Source organism: Biomphalaria glabrata, chromosome 2, assembly GCF_947242115.1.
Source record: "Biomphalaria glabrata chromosome 2, xgBioGlab47.1, whole genome shotgun sequence".
In the NCBI taxonomy this organism is placed as follows: Eukaryota; Metazoa; Mollusca; class Gastropoda; family Planorbidae; genus Biomphalaria; species Biomphalaria glabrata.
In genome coordinates this window covers 143,376-160,531 of record NC_074712.1, presented here as the reverse complement: position 1 = coordinate 160,531, position 17,156 = coordinate 143,376, and the positions used below count along the sequence as shown (strand labels likewise).

Here is a 17,156-nt window from a genome sequence, read left to right as displayed (position 1 = left end):
TCTCCAAAATAGGGCTCCACAGCTACATGAAAAAGTGTTTGAGATGAACCATAGTCACTCTACAACTGAAGGGGGCCAACTGGAAGTATTCTCTAAAACAGACATAAGTTAGCTTTTTATAAAATACATTCCTTGGCTGGCTTTTTATAAAAAAGTTTAAAACAACAACACATGAGGGTATGGGTTGGCTGAGATATTAATCACACCAATAAGTTTTTATTTATGGTAAAGTAAATAGACTTAAGAATACAGTTACACTTAAAAATAAATATACAGTTATACAAATTTCACCCTTGTTTTTTATTGAAAAGTAAAAACATTTGTTAATATATTAGTACAACAAGGGAAATACTTTAATTCACTTTTAGCTGAAATAAAAAATTGAATACTTGTGTGTGATGCTCTTGAAATAGTACAGGTCAACACATATACATGTAAAGTATCAAGTCTCATTGATCACATTATTTACAAGCATTGAAAACGTCCAAAACAAACTCACACTAAAACCTCCACTTGCCTCTCTGTTCTACCTCTGAATCTTCTCCTGTCCAAGCCACATACTACAAACATTCACAGGTTGGCCCTTTATACAGAAACATGGATTACCTTAGTCTACAGCATCAAACGCAAAGATATTTAGAAAGAAAAGAAATCAAACATCTTTTTTTATGATTTTTGAATTGGTGACTTGGCTTGACCATGGAAGTGTGGCGGCTGAGTGATAGAGTGCTTGGCTTCTGAACCGCAGGTCCTGTAGCTTAAATGCTGGTGAAGACTTTGATTTTTAATTTCTGGATCTTCGGGGCGCCTCTGTGTCCACCCAGACTAGTATTAGTAAATTTGAACTCTCAACCTTAAACCGTACATGAGGATATTAACTCATGGATACTATCAGAAAAATATTGCACAAGTCAGCCTCTGAGATCCTAGGAACAAAGCAAAGGAAACTTAAGCCATGGGTTACACAAACATCCTTGATTTATGTAATGGAAGTAGAGAACTAAAAACACAAAAAAGTGAATCCCTTTCTGGCAGAAGAATGCAGTTCAACCAACAAAGAAATATGCATGAAAATGAAGTCAACAAAAGAAAAATTAATCTTTGACCAGCGAAGTATATTTATTCAACTAATGCTGATGGTATGTTTTACTTTTTATCTACAAAGTCTATGTAGTAAGCTAGAAAAATAAAAGCCATAATGTTTCAACTTTGTATTGATGCAAACTTTATAAAAAAAAATTAATTAATTAATATTTGATTTAAAATAAAACACAATTATTCACTTTCTTTGTTCATAGCCTCAAACACAACCAGACTTAACCAGACCACTGACCCAACCTATTCAACTAATGCTGATGGTATGTTTTACTTTTTATCTACAAAATCTATGTAGTAAACCAGAAAAATAAAATGTGCAATGTTTAATCTAATGTTCTAATTTTCACAGTGATCTTTTTATTTTTAAGCCTTACCTTATTTTCTTAGACCCCGGAAATTCTAGTACACATTCATGCTTCATAATGAATCATGGACAAGGTGATAGCAAATTCATTGTAATATCTCATGTGGTGACTTTCATGTGTGATGCAAATGTATCACACTATATGTAAAAGTGTATTAACAATGAATCACTATATAAAATGCTCTTAAAACAATGGGTGTACCTTTCACAGCATTCTTCACAGAAGTAGTAAGGATGATACGGACTCACATTCCTTTTTTAGATAGTAACATGATAATAAAAATAACAAACATGAGCCACCTCTAGTTCCAATACAAGCCTAAAGTTCAGTCCCTTTAGAGAGGCAAAAGGCAATATCCTTGCAATACTATTGTACAAAACTATGGCATCAAAACTGCTGCAAGATTGTAGTAACAGTTTGCATACTCACATTAAACAAGGGTAAGCCAACAGTACTGCAAGATAGCACTATAGAGCCACAAAACCAACAGTACTGCAAGATAGCACTATAGAGCCACAAAACCAACAGTACTGCAAGATAGCATTATGAGCCACAAAACCAACAGTACTGCAAGATAGCATTATATATATAGCTCTTTCTGTCTCAGAAGACAATGGATGTGCCCAGATGAGTCACTGGCTTGGAGTGACTGATCAAGCCAATTCTAGAGCAGCAGAGTTTGCCACAGTTCATGCATGTATATACATCTGTCCAAGGGCTAGCTGACAGGGCAGATTTCTTTTTCTTTCTCTTGGCTGACGCAGCTTAGTTTCTTTTGCATTCGGCAAAGTTTGTACCAGCATGTACAACCTGTCTCCATGCTGTCTGGTCTTGGGCTATCTCCTCCGACACACTTTGGTCAATGCCCGTGGCTCTCATGTCTTGCTTGCAGACATCTCTGTAGGTTAGTATTGGGCGGCCCTTGGGTCTGGCTCCCTCTGCAAGCTCAGCGTGTAACATGTCTTTAGGAATTCTTCCATCTGACATACGAGTGACATGACCGAGCCAGCATAGTCTTCTCTGTTTAAGGAGAGCGTAGATGCTATGCATGTTGGCCTGTGTCAAAACTTCCTGGTTGGTGACATGATCCCTCCAGAAGATGCACATTATGCGTCGCAGGCAGCGTAGGTGGAAGCTATTTAATCTGTGTTCTTGAGGCATGTAAGCTGCCCAGCTCTCACTGTCATAGAGAAATGTGCTCAGAATGCAGGCATTGTAGACAAGGATTTTTGTTACCGTGGTCAATTTGGTATTTTCCCACACATGCTTGGAGAGTTTTGCCATTGCTGCAGAAGCCTTTCCTATTCTTTTTGTCAGCTCAGTGTCTAAATCTAGGTTGCTGGCTATTGTTGTTCCCAAATATGTGAATTCCTGCGCCACCGTGTGTGATTTCCAATATGTATCACTGATAGCATTATAGAGCCACAAAACCAACAGAACTGTAAGATAGCATTACAGAGCCATCAAACCAACATTCATCATAGTGAGAATAAGGGTCTATAACAAAAAGCAATACAGCAGCAAAAGTGTGTAAGGTAGCATTATAGAGCCATCAAACCAACATTCATCATAGTGAGAACAAAGGTCTATAACTAAAAGCAATACAGCAGCAAAATTGTGTTTTAGGAGTCAGCACACAAAAAGACTTGGTGCCAGAATAATATAAGTACACACCACTGACACACCACAGTCATTAATAGCAACAGTGTAGTACTTCTCTGACAATTGGTTTTTAGAAGAGTATTATAGATTTGTTGAGATTTTAAGACAAATATTGTGATTTCGGAATTATTATTTTTTTACTTTACTTTTTTCTAAATGTTTTTCATAATTATAATATTGTTTTTGTTTTTTTTTTCTCTTAGGCTCAATGCAAAAAAAAAATCCTAATGGTCATTTCAATTTGCTCAACTTTCTTGATTGCTGTCGCATTGGTTTGTACTGGCATTTTAATTTACATTTGGAAAAGAGTATTCAATGTCGGTTACGGTGAAATTATTTTTTGTATTTAAAGGATTATAAGCTACATTTGTTTTGATTTTTAAACCAACTTTCTCATCCTTTTTATGTTTCCCATGTTTGGTACTTTAATAATATAATACAGATGGTACTTCAAAAAAGAAGATGATTACTATTTGGGCATAAATAAACCCACCCCTTTGTAGACACTACTCCCATCTTTATAAAACTCTAAACCAGGCCCTCTTAGTCTTTAAATGCCCCTAATTAATTCACAAATCCTGTTACCACATTAACCCAGCATAACCAGCTGAAAAAAAACAACAAATTATGCTATTCTTCCTTGGTACAGACCGCAAAAGAGCTCAGGGCAAAAAGCTGGCTGGAAAATACAACATATTCATCATCCTATATCTTCAAAGCTGATAGAATCCTCCTAGCATTGTTTAAGTTAGCTAAATCATTCACGAATTTTTGTATATCAATATCTTCTGTTTCATAAGTCAGCCATTCATGTACATTTTTAACAGCACCAATATTGAAAAGCTGCCTTTTGTGCTTATTGTCATGCTAATGTCTCAGAAACTAGAAATGCTATTGAAAAACTTATTTCACCATGGCCTTAAATGTGCTTTAAAAAAATGTGACAGCTGCTTTTAGTCTGTTCCCTTTCTTTAAATATTAAACATGCATCTAGGTGAAATGTCTAAACTAGCATAATGTTCTGTTTCAAGTTTCTATTAAGCAAAAACACTATATATTTAGGCCAAATTCAAAACTCCTGATTGGAGACGCTATCTCCCCAGGAGATGCACTTACATATTTATATGCATTACTTACATTTTTACATTACTTTTAAAACTTTGTGGCGGCCCTTTTGTCTCTAACTGTTTTAGTAATGTAAGATTTGTTTGATTTTTATTAGTTACTGTTCGTTAAAAAAATTAATTGTTATAAATAAACTTAAATAAACAAATTCACAAATTCAACAAATTTAGAGACGCAAGCAATGGGAGCATTTCTTGGAAAGTGGGTGCTTATCTCCACTTTCTCCCCCGGCATTGACAGTCCTTTGGAACCCCCTTTAAGTAAACAAATTCACAATATATTTTCACTTTTATTTTGGTTGAAACCAATTTTATAACAACAAAAAAGATTCTTTCAATATTGTTTCATTTTTTTCATTTCTCAGGCTCCTCAACAGCTGTTCAATTTAGGTAAGAATTTATTTTATTTTTTTAATGTTTCTTTTTTGCAAACCTAACTTATGCATGGATAATTTGAACAATGTACAATGACATATTTGGAGGCATGGTGGCTGAGCGGTAAAGCTCTTGGCTTCTGAACCAGGGTCCGGGGTTCAAATCCTGGTGAAGACTGGGATTTTTAATTTCTGGATCTTCGAGCACCTCTGAGTCCACCCAGCTATAATGGGTGCCTGACATTAGTTGGGGAAAAGTAGAGATGGTTGGTCATTGTGCTGGCCACATGACAGCTTCGATAACCATAGGCCACAGAAACAGATGGCCTTTATGATGTTCACATTTATTTGCACTATTTTCATGTTGTTTGTCAAATGCAATTAGCAAATATAAAAATGGGTGGGTAGATAGACAGATGTATTTAGCATATTACAGACATTCTTTCAAAAAAGAAGATAGTTATATCCTATGTGTATGTAAGGTTAATTTAAACTCAGCTATGGCTTCAGTTTTCTTGGTTCATCTAAACTAGATAAGGCTTTGGTTTTCTTGGTTGATTCAGGTATCTAGTTTCATAATGTAAAAATTCAGCATGTTGTCATATTGTGTTGTTTATATTGTTCTATAATTAAGGAGATCATTTAAGAACATTTGAAACAGTTGTGTGCCTAAGACTGTTTCTTATACTAATCTTGAGTTAAATGTAATTGATGTAGATTTGGAGCATTCATATTATTACACGGCACTCATCCTTAATCTTGGGAATCAAAGACATTGCCATTAGTACAGTTAGTTCTCTGCCTAGCAGGAAATCCTGACTCCATCAATAAGACCTATTAGTTGAGTTTCACATGACTTAAATTTCTTAAAGTCATAACTGCTTTTATTTGAAAATATATACAGGGTGCGTCAAAAAATGTATACACACTTTGAACTGTCATAGACAATTGATTTCCCGTTCTACAAGGTTTTAAATTTCTGTGAGAAAGTAATGTTATGTTTCTTCAACAAGTTGCAGCAGTGACAAGGAAGTAACTGCAACATGGCGGACGTACGTTAGAGTTTTGAAGAGCGGAAGCAGATAATGATGTGGTACTGGAAGTTTGAGAATGTAGCTGCGGTTCAAAGACACTGGAGACGTGAGCTTGCTGACTCCATATTCCCTTCCATTCGTGCATTATACGGTGATGAGTTTTGTTTCCAACAAGATGGCGTCCTTCCGCACTATCATAGGGAAGTACGAGCATACCTGGATCCAGGCTAGTGGATAGGATGCAGGGGACCAATTGAGTTTCCTGCATGCTCTCCAGACCTCACTCCTCTGGATTTCTTCTTATCAGGCACAGTTAAAGATGAGGCGTACAAACGTAAACCACGTAACCTTCACACACTGAGGAATGAGATTCAGGCGGTGTGCGCAGAAATCTCGGTGGACACTTGGTACGATGTACGAAATCAGTATTGACTCATACTCAGCAATGCTGAAGGCCACCAGTTTGAACATTAATCACATTTATTTTTTCCAATCGGACATTAAGCTTTCCATGTCAAGAAATTTAGGATAGTAGAAGGGGAAATAAATTGTCTATGACAGTTCAAAGTGTGTATACATTTTTTTTGACGCACCCTGTATTATTGACATCATGGTCAGATAGTCCAGAGAGATTATCTTATAAATTACAGATGTTACTTTATAGAGAAGATAAGTACATCATTGTATGTGTATCCATGTACTAATTAATGTTAATTTCTATAATGTCATAATCTACCACTAGTTCATGTCTGTAAGATACTATAGAATAAAATGTTTTTTGTAAAATGCAAACCGCACGACCAGGCAGCCATCCATAATAATAATTGTATTAGTCTGAGCGAAAGGAAATTCAATTTGACTACAATAGCCTACCTCAGTATTATTACAATAACAAAATAGATTTTTTAAAAAACTAACACTATCAAACATGAAATACACACACACAACCAGTGCTTAATTTCTCTGATGTTGTTTAGTCTAGTTTTTTTGTTTTTTTTTTAATTTGGTACGAACTTAAATGTTGTAATGTCTCTATAAAATAGTTCATTCATATCCTAAGGTTTTATGTTGGTCTATGGTCAATATTTTCCCATTGATGTCATAATGACTGCATCCACCCATAATTAAAAAAAAACGTTTTATGTTTAATTTCAGTTCTGATAATTGGTTACATAGTTCTTGCATGTACTCTTAAGCTAGAGTGTGATGATCTGTGTACTCAATATTATGAAGTAATTTCTTCTGCTATTACTGTGCTTTTTATATTTTATATGGCTTATAAGAACTCATCTACGATTATGTCAAATTTTGTACAAAAAATTTCATAGTACCAATTAGAATTTTCTAACTTAAATTGTCTAATTTTGTCAAAGTTTCTGTTCCTGCCATTCATTTTATAATAAAATTCCTAAAGCTGGTGATTTATTTTGAATACTTAGAAAGTTTATTTCTGTAGTCTTAAGATGTGTAGCTATTTTAGCTTTAACTTACTTGGTTATTTTAGATTTACTAGATTTAGCAAGAGTTGTCGGTATAGTTGCATATAGCTAATGATGTGAGAACAATAACATCAAAATATAAGATATTATAAAGTGTGGAGAATTGTCTCTTCTCTTATTAGATGAAATAATTTAATAAGGATCATTTTTTTGTGTCCAGAGACAGATGTTACTTTATAGAGAAGATAAGTACTCAATAAGTACTCATACTCAATAAATGGAATTCTACTTGCTCACAGTTTGCATCCTTATCGGATGTCAAACATCTTTCTTGAAATGTCCCATATTATCTCCCCTTAAAGAAGATTCATCATGTGAAAAGTTTAGAGATGAAAAAAGAGTTCTTATTAAAAGAATTTTCAACTGGTCATTGCCTACATTGATTCTGTCAACCATATCTATGGCCTCTTTAAATTGAAAAATGACAATGGATCATCTTATGGAAGTGAGATGAAGCTTATGCCTTAATCCTGGATGGAATGATGCCACCCTCTCCATGTGGGTAACCAGCCAGGCTAATTAGCCCCTCCCTACCCAAATCTTACTTGCTTAAGTGTCAGTACTCGCCTTTTCCCCTTCTGTTAGTGATAAATAGTTAGACTAGGTCCAAGGTCTGGTTTTTCTGAGGCTATTGGAGATGCATGCCTTTTTAAGAAAAATGTTTTTATATTTAACTTGTTAAAATTTTATTAGATTTTTTTTTCATTCCATAGGCGAACAGTACAGAAGAAAACCATGTTTATGACTCAGTAATATATACAGGATATCAGACCGTAAGTCATTAAATAGTATTTGAACAGTCTTATTTCAAGTTTAATGCTTTCATTATCTCTCTATGGTGCAAAGAGATGTATACTGGTAAGGCTATTTGTGCCTGTAGAAAGTAGAGCTATTAGTTTTCTAACAATTTATTGAAAATTTTTTATAATAAATAAACAATGTCAAGAATGCTTAATTTGATATTACAGTTGCCAACTCTAAAAAAAAGGATTAAGATATAATTTTAACAATATATTAATTACATTATCTTACGTTAGATCCCCTCTTGTTTTAAATACTTTTAAGTCATAGAGTGAAGTCTGCATGTCCTTCCATATTGACATTTTTTTTTTGCTACAAGCAGAAAAATTAAGAAAATTTCATTCTGCTGCATTAAAAAGTACTTATATATTTTAAAAAACAAAAACTGATCAAAACTTCCTTCTTTTTGTACACTTAGCTATTTAGTTGTTCTGCCATGTATGAAAATCCTCAATAGGATTGAAAAAGTTCTTTACAGGGTGACCATTTAATTAATCTCCAGACATTACATCCCTAAAAACAACTGAAAAAAAAAAAGATATTTAAAAAAATACTATTGCAAACCTTTTACTTTTTTTAACTAACAAACTTTCACATCCAAGACATAAAGCAAAACTTTTATAGGCAGTTTAAATTCACACCAGACAATGGAGGAAGATTGAACTAAATTTTTTATTTTTTTTTAGTGTTTTTGTAGTTTGGGTACTACATCAGAAATGAAGATTATTAAATCCTAGTCCAAACCTTCTACAGGATGGCAAGGGAATGACCGCCGTTAGGTGGGTTTGATGTAGCAACCATCATGACAGCAGTCCAGAGCACTTATCACTACACTACAAAGTTTCCCTTTCAGACCTTGTGGTCTATAGGGCAGATGATGTTAAGGTCATCTTTTTCTGTGGCCTACGGTCAATGAGGGTGTCAAGTGGCCAGCGCAACGACCAACCGCCTTTACTTTTCCCCACCTAATGTCAGGTAGCCATTAGAGTTGGGTGGACTTAGAGGTGCCCAAAGATCCCGAAATTAAAATTCCCAGCCTTCAACAGAATTTGAACCCAGGATCCCTGGTTCAGAAACCAAGCGCTTTTCTGCCCTACTTTAGTTAGTATATTTATTTGGTTTTTGAAAGTTTTTTTTTTTAGACAAATTACTGGCCAAGCAAGCATTAAAAAAGAAATTATAGTATAAAAAAAGATTACATTATTATTGACTACATTATTAGTCAATATGTTTTTATAACTAGACTAAGTAGCCATCCAATTAATTGAGGTTTTTAACAACATTTAACATTCAGTTGTTTTCATGTTGTTTTTATTTTTTAAATTAGAATGTTTGTTATTTCAAATTTTTTTATTTGACCATTACAGCTCCAGCCCAAGACTTCAGACGACCTAACTGAAACGATTAATTCAAATGCTACAAGTATTTCCGACCTAAGTGTGAGTCATTTAATAAAGTCTAATTTCAAGTTTATCAACATGCTGTTTTTATTTTTTCTATATATCACAAGCTAATATAAAAATGTTAATACTGTGTATGTGCATAAAGTAGATTTATTATTTTCTAGGATTTTATAGGATAAAGTTCTTTAATGACTGTTCAGTTTTTCAAGTTGTTTTTTTTTAATATAAAGGGGACTTTTTTTTTTTATTAGAGTGTTTGGGCTCTATTTGTTTGTTTTTGTTTGACCACACCAGATCCAGCCTGAAACTTCGGAGAGCCTAACTGAAAGCATCCCAACCAGTATTGCTGACCAAACTGTGAGTTATTTAACAATGTTAATAACGTCTAATTTCAAGTTTATCAACACTCTGTTTTTAATGTTTGTATATGCAGAGATGCTTACATGCCAAAAGGGAATTGTGTATTCCCAGACCTGGAAATGTGTATTTTAAGAAGAAAATGTGTATTTTCCTAAATATCAAGAAATATACTAAGGATAGACTAAAATTAAATCATTCAAGCACATAACATACACAAAGGGCAGCAATCCTAAACACAGCATAAAGTTACATAAGATATTTTGTACAGTTGTCAAAATATTTACACTTGCAGTCTTTGTCTTAGACTTTTCTAGAAAATGTTTTAGAATGATAACGTTCTTGTCACCTTGCAATGATTTACTGATCATAATGCCTCTTGTGTACCGTACTTCACATTCTATAATAGCAGCAACAGAAAATGTATTCAAAAGAATGAGAATTTTTGTTACTAGTGAATATAGACTTAAACCGGATGTAATGGTTTTTAATGTTTTTTTAGCTGGATCAGTGACATCTAGTTTTGTATAAAAAAAGTTTTGTTGATAGGCAATTTCTTTACAAGGTATCCAAACACTGGAAATATTTTATATCATTCAGATTTTCTTCTTCCATACCTTTTTTTGCAGAGTTAGCTATGAAAGCTTTGGCATCCTCTACAATCACTAATAAAAAACATTTTAAACATTTGTTTTTCAGGCAGATAATTTTAATTAGTCATTGAACTTGTTTCTAATATAAAAAAAGTAATTGAGTCTGCCTAAAATGCCCCTGATTTCATTATTTGAATTTAGGCCTTCATAAGTAATGGAACCTAGATAGTCGCTAGTGACTATTCCAGTAGCTACCACAGAAGATACATTCTGCAAGTTAGGGAACATCAGCTTGATTCTCTTTATCATGTTAAAAGAGAGATTAAGCGCAACCAATATTTCTTCAATGAAAACCTTTGCCCTTCTCACTTGCATGTAAAAAAAAAATCTAATTCAGATCTAGAATAGATCTAGATCTGTAAGCAGCTTCATAAAGTTATTTTTTAATGTGCATAGGGATATTTAAAGGTATTTTATCAACCCCACAGAATCATAGGCTGTGAAATACTAGATCTAGATCTGTACAAAGTTAGCTTAGAACAGCCAATTTTTGCCCCCCCCCCCTTTCTTTTTAATTTTAGATTCCATAAATGATAAGAAATAGCTGCTTTTGAGTAGAATAAATGTCATAAACTGGGATTTTATAAAAGAATTGAGACTCATTTTACATTGAAGTAAAAATCAATAATAGTAAGTAATCATCTCACTCTATTTGTTCCACAAAAAGAACTAACCAGCAATAGTGTTTATTGGAACATATTTGAAGAAAGTTGATGGGAAGGGATGACACCCTGAGCTACCGCACCAGGTGCCACAGACACTGTCTGGGAGGTTTCCATTCTGTTTTTAGGTGATCAGTTGGATCTCTACTCTACTTATTCCAGAAGAGTTTTATTAAAGATGAAGTGTTGTCCTGTTTGTGGAAAAAAAGCCAAATTATTTTTTTACAATTTTATTAATTTTAACGATCAAAACAAGACTATGGCTTAAATATTCCTGGTCTATTGGTGACTTCAATGGGGGATCACACAAACTCTCTTTGTAATCTTGTTATTTCTATATATATATTACAAACTTGTATAATAAAATTGATACTGTAAATATGTGCATAAAGTAGATTTATAATTTTCTATGATTTTATAGGATAGAGTTCTTAAATAAGTTTTAAAGTTGTTTTTTTATTAATAAAATGACTGTGTTTTTTTTATTAGAATGTTTGAGCTCCAGTTTTCATGTATTTTTATTGTTAAAATGATGTCTTTTTTTTATTAGAGTGTTTGTGATCTCAAATTTTTTATTTGACCATTCTAGTTCCAGCTCAAGACTTCAGAGAGTCAAACTGCAACTGTTAGTTGAACCTCTACCTGTGTTGCTGACCAAACTGTAAGTGATTTAACAATATTTGTAAAGTCTTATTTCAAGTTTATCAACATGCTGTTTTTTTATAATTGTATTTGCCTCAGGCTAATATAAAAAAAAATCCTACATAATACTGTGTTTGTGCACAAAGTGAAGTTATCATTTTTTATGATTTTATAGGATAGAGTTCTCTAAAGTTTGTTCTGTGAATTAATCTCCATTCTTTGATTTTCTTGTTTGAACATTCCACAGCTTAATGGTTCCAAATGCCCAACTGAAACTGATCCAGTTTATATTAATATGGCTTGCCAAACTGTGAGTGATTTAACAATATTTGTAAAGTCTTTCAAGTTTTATATAAACATGCTACTATTTTTATATGCCACAATCTTAAGAAATACTAAGACTGCTTTATTGATCCTAATGGTAATTTGTTGTGATTACAAGGACTCTTTTTCTCATATAAAGACAACACAACAGAAACATACACATAAATACAACAGACACAACATAGAAAGTTTATTCAGCGACTACACACAGGCATCTTGGTCCTGTTCATGTTTCCTGATCAACGAGTGGCATTGATATAGTCTGACCGAGTGAGGTACGCACAAGTTTTTGTACCCCTCTGTTCTTGTTTTGATTGACAGCAGTCGCCCACTTCACGACGACCTGACATAGTTCTGATGGAGCGGGTGGCTGTTGTCTTCCAAGATTTTTTCGATTTTCCTTAGACACTTTTGTTCAAAAAGTTCCTTTAAATGTGGCAATGTTGTGAGTGTAATTTTTGATGCCCTTTTTATGATGGTTACTAGACGGCTACATGTTCCACTACATGTTATTGTGTGTGTGTATATAAAAAAGAGCTATTCAATTCTACGATTTTATAGTATAGAAAGAGTTCTTTACAAAATGCCCTGTCATCTCAAAACATTTATTCCTCAAGATGAGGTGGAAAAAAATATACATTGACAAAAAAAATTTAGTGCAAACAAACAGAAAAATTGCATTCTACATCAAAACATTATTTTGACATCCTAGTCCAATCTTACAGGATGACAAGGGGATGGGCCAGGTTTGTGCATAGGACCATCATGACATCTGTTCAGAGTGTGTACCACATGACCAAGTACCCATCCAATTAATGCTCCTCTATAGAAAATTAAACATGATGTCATTTATATGTTGTTGTTTTTTTTACACTCACTCCATCTGTCTGTATGGTAAAAAGTTTGTACACATTTTTTCTCATACACCTAATCTCTGGTCAAGCTGAAATTTTGCTAAATTATTTCTTTTACATGCCAATGCAAGAATCAATTTAAAAAAATTAACCAATTAGTTAATTAACTATTGCTACTGTAATTAATTATTTTGTTGGGTATCTTGAGCAAAAAAAAAAGAAATCATACTTGACAGATGTTGTGGTATAAGTTGAATTAGTCCCCCTCAGAACTCCTGAGACATCAGTGAACATTATTTGTATGCATTTAGATAACAATCATGTCATCATTCACCTAGATACCCCCTTCGTCCCTCCCCCTTTCACAACTGGTCCAAACAAGTGATAGGATCATAGTACATTGAGAAAGCTAAACAAAAACAATTGGTAAAAATATTTCTAATCGCACAGATTTACTATGTCTTGGCATTTCATATAATTACATGACTGATCCAAACTAACTGATACAATCACACTTAAATATAAGCTTTGTTTTTTTTTAAAGTATATTTTATGTTTTTTTTGTTTGTTTTTTTAATTAAAATGACTTGCTTTTATTAGAGTCTTTGATATCACTAAATTTTGTTTTTAACCTATCCACAGACTGTCAATGAAAGGAATAAATGAAAACATTTGAGCAGCCTTAAATATACTGAAATTTTATTCTACAAAAATGTAACTTCCTTCAGAATGAAAAAAAAACAAGTTTTGGGCAATTATATGGAAAAAAAAACAAGTTTGGGACAATTTGAAAAATGTCTGATTCAGGTCTTTTTGAATGATTGTTGTGTTTTTTTAATATTAAAATATTTTTTTTGTGTGTTTTAGATCTATATGTTATGACTGTAAAATTGAGTTGTTTAATTTCATATGCATAAGTCTTGTTAAGTTGTTCAGTATTTCATAGAGATATTTCCTTTTGATACCATCATAAGCGATTTAAGTTGATGTACTAGTACATTGTTTTCTTGACATTTTTTTAGTTTGTATTTATGTTATGAGTGCTGCTTTCAATCTGTTAGTATTACTTCTTCCAAAATTCTTGATATTGGTTAGTCTTATTGTGAATTCAGGTTTTTTCCTCCATTTTTATTAGCTCTGTTGTAATTTTGGTCCTCTCCTGGTGCTTCGTAATTTTTTATTTCTGATGTTTAAATTAGAGTTGGTGAGTTTATAGTGTTTGTAGGTTTATAGTGTTGGTTGCTGTTCATATTTTCCTTTGTCTCCATCTTGTTTTAATTAGGAACTCCTCAACGTATTCAGCCCATTTGTCAATGACCCTTCTGTTTTTTTTGTGACGAGGACACCATTATAGTTCTCATACATGTGTAATTTTGTTTGAAATCCATTCTTGTTATCCCTTATTTTCATGCCCATTCCTCTCGCATCAAGGTTCTCAATGAGTGCTCTTTGTTTTTTGTATTGCCTCATTTTTATTCTTTCTGACAGATTTTGTAACCCTTCGCCTTGCTTCCTTGTACTGCTTTCTGGTTTCTTTCTTTAGCATTATTTGTCTGTTCAATATGCCTGCATTCTATATGTCAGACTCTCCTTTTCTTTTGCTTAAATCCAACCATGTCATCTGCTTTACTTTTAATAGCATGTTGTTGTTTTTTTATTGCTCATTTGTTATAATTAGGATTACCCACAGGCTATGTCTGTTGTTGTGCTTCAACAATTTATCTTTTGGTCTGTGAATTCTAGTATATGCTTCATTTAATTGAAGTGGCCAGCTTTAAATTCCTTTGCATACACACTTCTGGCCTGTGAACTGTTCTCATGTAACATTTTGAACCAATATCCCCCATCCAATTTCAATACTCTTCTAAGATATTACTTTGAATTAGAGCGGCTCACTTATATTGATCTCCCACACACAAACACATCCTTCTGGCCGTTTTTTTTTTTTTTACCACCACCCCAACACACAAAATAAAATATCTATATCTGCTTTTTCTTTTTAAAACATTTTACACACATAAAACAAAATTTTTGTCCTAGCTTTGATAGAAAAATATAATGTCTACAAAAACAAGTTAGGGGCCACATACTGCCATTGAAATTTACTTTCAAAAGGAGTTTTTTTTTAAAATGGTGATTAAAACAGAAAGAAGTATAAAATTGTCTTTTTGTTATAGCAACTTGAAGATAAAATTGGGAATGAAACATCATTTTGGGAAGTTTTAATTGCTGTAGTTTCCATTTGTGAACTGGCTTAGTTGTTCTAGAGCAGGGGTTCGCGACCCCCTTGGGTGTCGCCTAAGACCATCGAAAATATGGATTGTTATTGTCTATTCTTCTTTTGCTGAGTGTGTGTGTGGGGAATTTTTAAAAAGGGGTCGCCAAGCTTAAAAGGTTGAGAACCGCTGTTCTAGAGACAAGTTAAGTAATAACAAGTTAAATTTGTATTTTTTTTAGTTCACCACAATCGGGGTAACGTAACTAGTGAAAGGTGAGGGAATCAGTAAGTGCCCTTAGAATTATAGTCTAGATTGTAATTGTCCTTTCCCAATGCTGTTAGATGTGTTAGGAATTCTTAAGTTTCTGCATCAAGTGGGTCTATCATGAGTTTTTGATTATCATATTGCTGTGCTACTTTGGTTATTGTATATTTTACTTTTACTCTTTGTCTAAATTTAGCTTTGGCTACTAGATGGTCTGCATCTGTTTGTCTGAAACTTCTTACATGAAATACATCAAATCTACATCTTTTACTTATGATTATCCATATATGATGTATTTGATTTTGGTTTTTCCATCAGGTGAGATCCATGTTGCTTTGTACATTTTCTTATGCTGGAATTTAGTGCTACAGATAGACATTCCTTTTCCTCAGGCCCAACCCAGTAATGTTAGGTCATTATTATTTGCCTCTTCATATAAGTTTTCTTTGCCGATTATTGGTCTGAAGGCGAATTCTTTTCCAATTTTGGCATTGAAATCTCCTAGAACTATTTTGATGTCCTGCAGTGTTGCCTTGTCATAAATTCTTCTAGTCCATCATAGAAGGCTTATTGTGTGATCAATGCTTTTTCCTTCAACGTTTAGGGCGTTTTATTATAGCCTAAACATTTTTTTTTAAATTAACTTTATATTATTCATATTTGTTTTAGCTTTCCCAACAATATTTTTTTTATATGACTGTTGTTAACCCTGCGCACAACCAGCTGGGGGTGGCCTATTAAGCTCTCTGGATAGCTGCCTTTACTTTCAGTTAAGGTGCCATAATCTTTGTGGATCCTTCCTTTTCATACAGGCAGCAGGTTCGATTTTGGTATACCATAAGTATTTTATTTCTTCGATATTTGCCATATCTGAAGAGCATTCCCCTATTTGCCACCTGAGTAAAAGTTTGATGGGAGATCAAAGACTCCAGATGAGAAAAGTTCCAGCTTGATTTAATTGTGATCCTTCAGTTGTGAAACTACTATATGGAAATGAATCCCTGTGCAATGGCAATGGTCGAAACTATATCTCCTCAGCAGTTTCCCTCTCTCCAAGCAACTGATCTAGATCCAAAGGAACAGCAAGTGTCGATACAAGATCAGTGGCCTCACAGGCTTTATACTATTGTCTTTCTACTTCTGCTGATGAATTTCAGAATTATGGCCCTTGAAGGCCTGATTGTTTATTTTTTTACCAACATTGCATTGCACTATATATAAAATTATTTTAGAAGCTTTGGAAGGTGCCTGTTTTCTTCGTATTCAACTTTTTTTTTTCGCATATTAACTTCGAACATTTACTTTTTAAAAATTAATGTAGCCATGATATCTGGACAGTTATTTTGTAGGGATACTGTTTGAGTCACAGCTTTTCTGGAATGTTACTTGCGAGTTGCATAATCAAACTATCGATGTGAGGAAATAAAGTACTAAGGTTATTACCTGCATGTAATTGTTATGAACTATTTGTTATGAACTATTTGTTGTGATTAAAATTTTGAAACAGTTCCCTCTTCTGTCATTTATTTGTGGAGTTTTGTCTGTATTTGTTTACACCAAACTCAAATACCAGCATACAGCTGTTTAGTAATCTGCAGTAACAAGTTTTCGCCAGCATCATACACTGTTTTGTGATTACATGAGTACTTGCTTACAGAAATAATATAATATAGATGAATCAACATTATTAAGGTGTACGGTACATTAACTAAAATAACTGATGAAGAAGACAACATAGCAAATTTTAAAATACTGTGGAAACAATCCTGTAATAATTTCACTGAAGACAAATGATATACAATGAATGGCAATGCCTTCAAT

The 17,156-nt window shown here is 33.4% G+C and overlaps 3 long non-coding RNA genes across 3 annotated transcripts in view; all 3 read left to right on the top strand.

Moving 5' to 3' along the window:
• Nucleotides 1-17,156, top strand: part of LOC129924407 (uncharacterized) — a 116,035-nt gene that overhangs the window by 39,633 nt on the left and 59,246 nt on the right. The gene's annotated exons all lie outside the window — the stretch shown is intronic.
• LOC129924410 (uncharacterized) lies at nucleotides 1,118-9,984 on the top strand. The gene is made up of 7 exons (XR_008776331.1): nucleotides 1,118-1,139; nucleotides 1,299-1,358; nucleotides 3,329-3,397; nucleotides 4,615-4,639; nucleotides 7,870-7,929; nucleotides 9,325-9,396; nucleotides 9,655-9,984. It is a non-coding gene; the product is annotated as an uncharacterized LOC129924410 (long non-coding RNA).
• On the top strand, nucleotides 11,628-16,844 carry LOC129924409 (uncharacterized). Its single transcript, XR_008776330.1, has 3 exons — nucleotides 11,628-11,693; nucleotides 11,922-11,984; nucleotides 13,495-16,844. It is a non-coding gene; the product is annotated as an uncharacterized LOC129924409 (long non-coding RNA).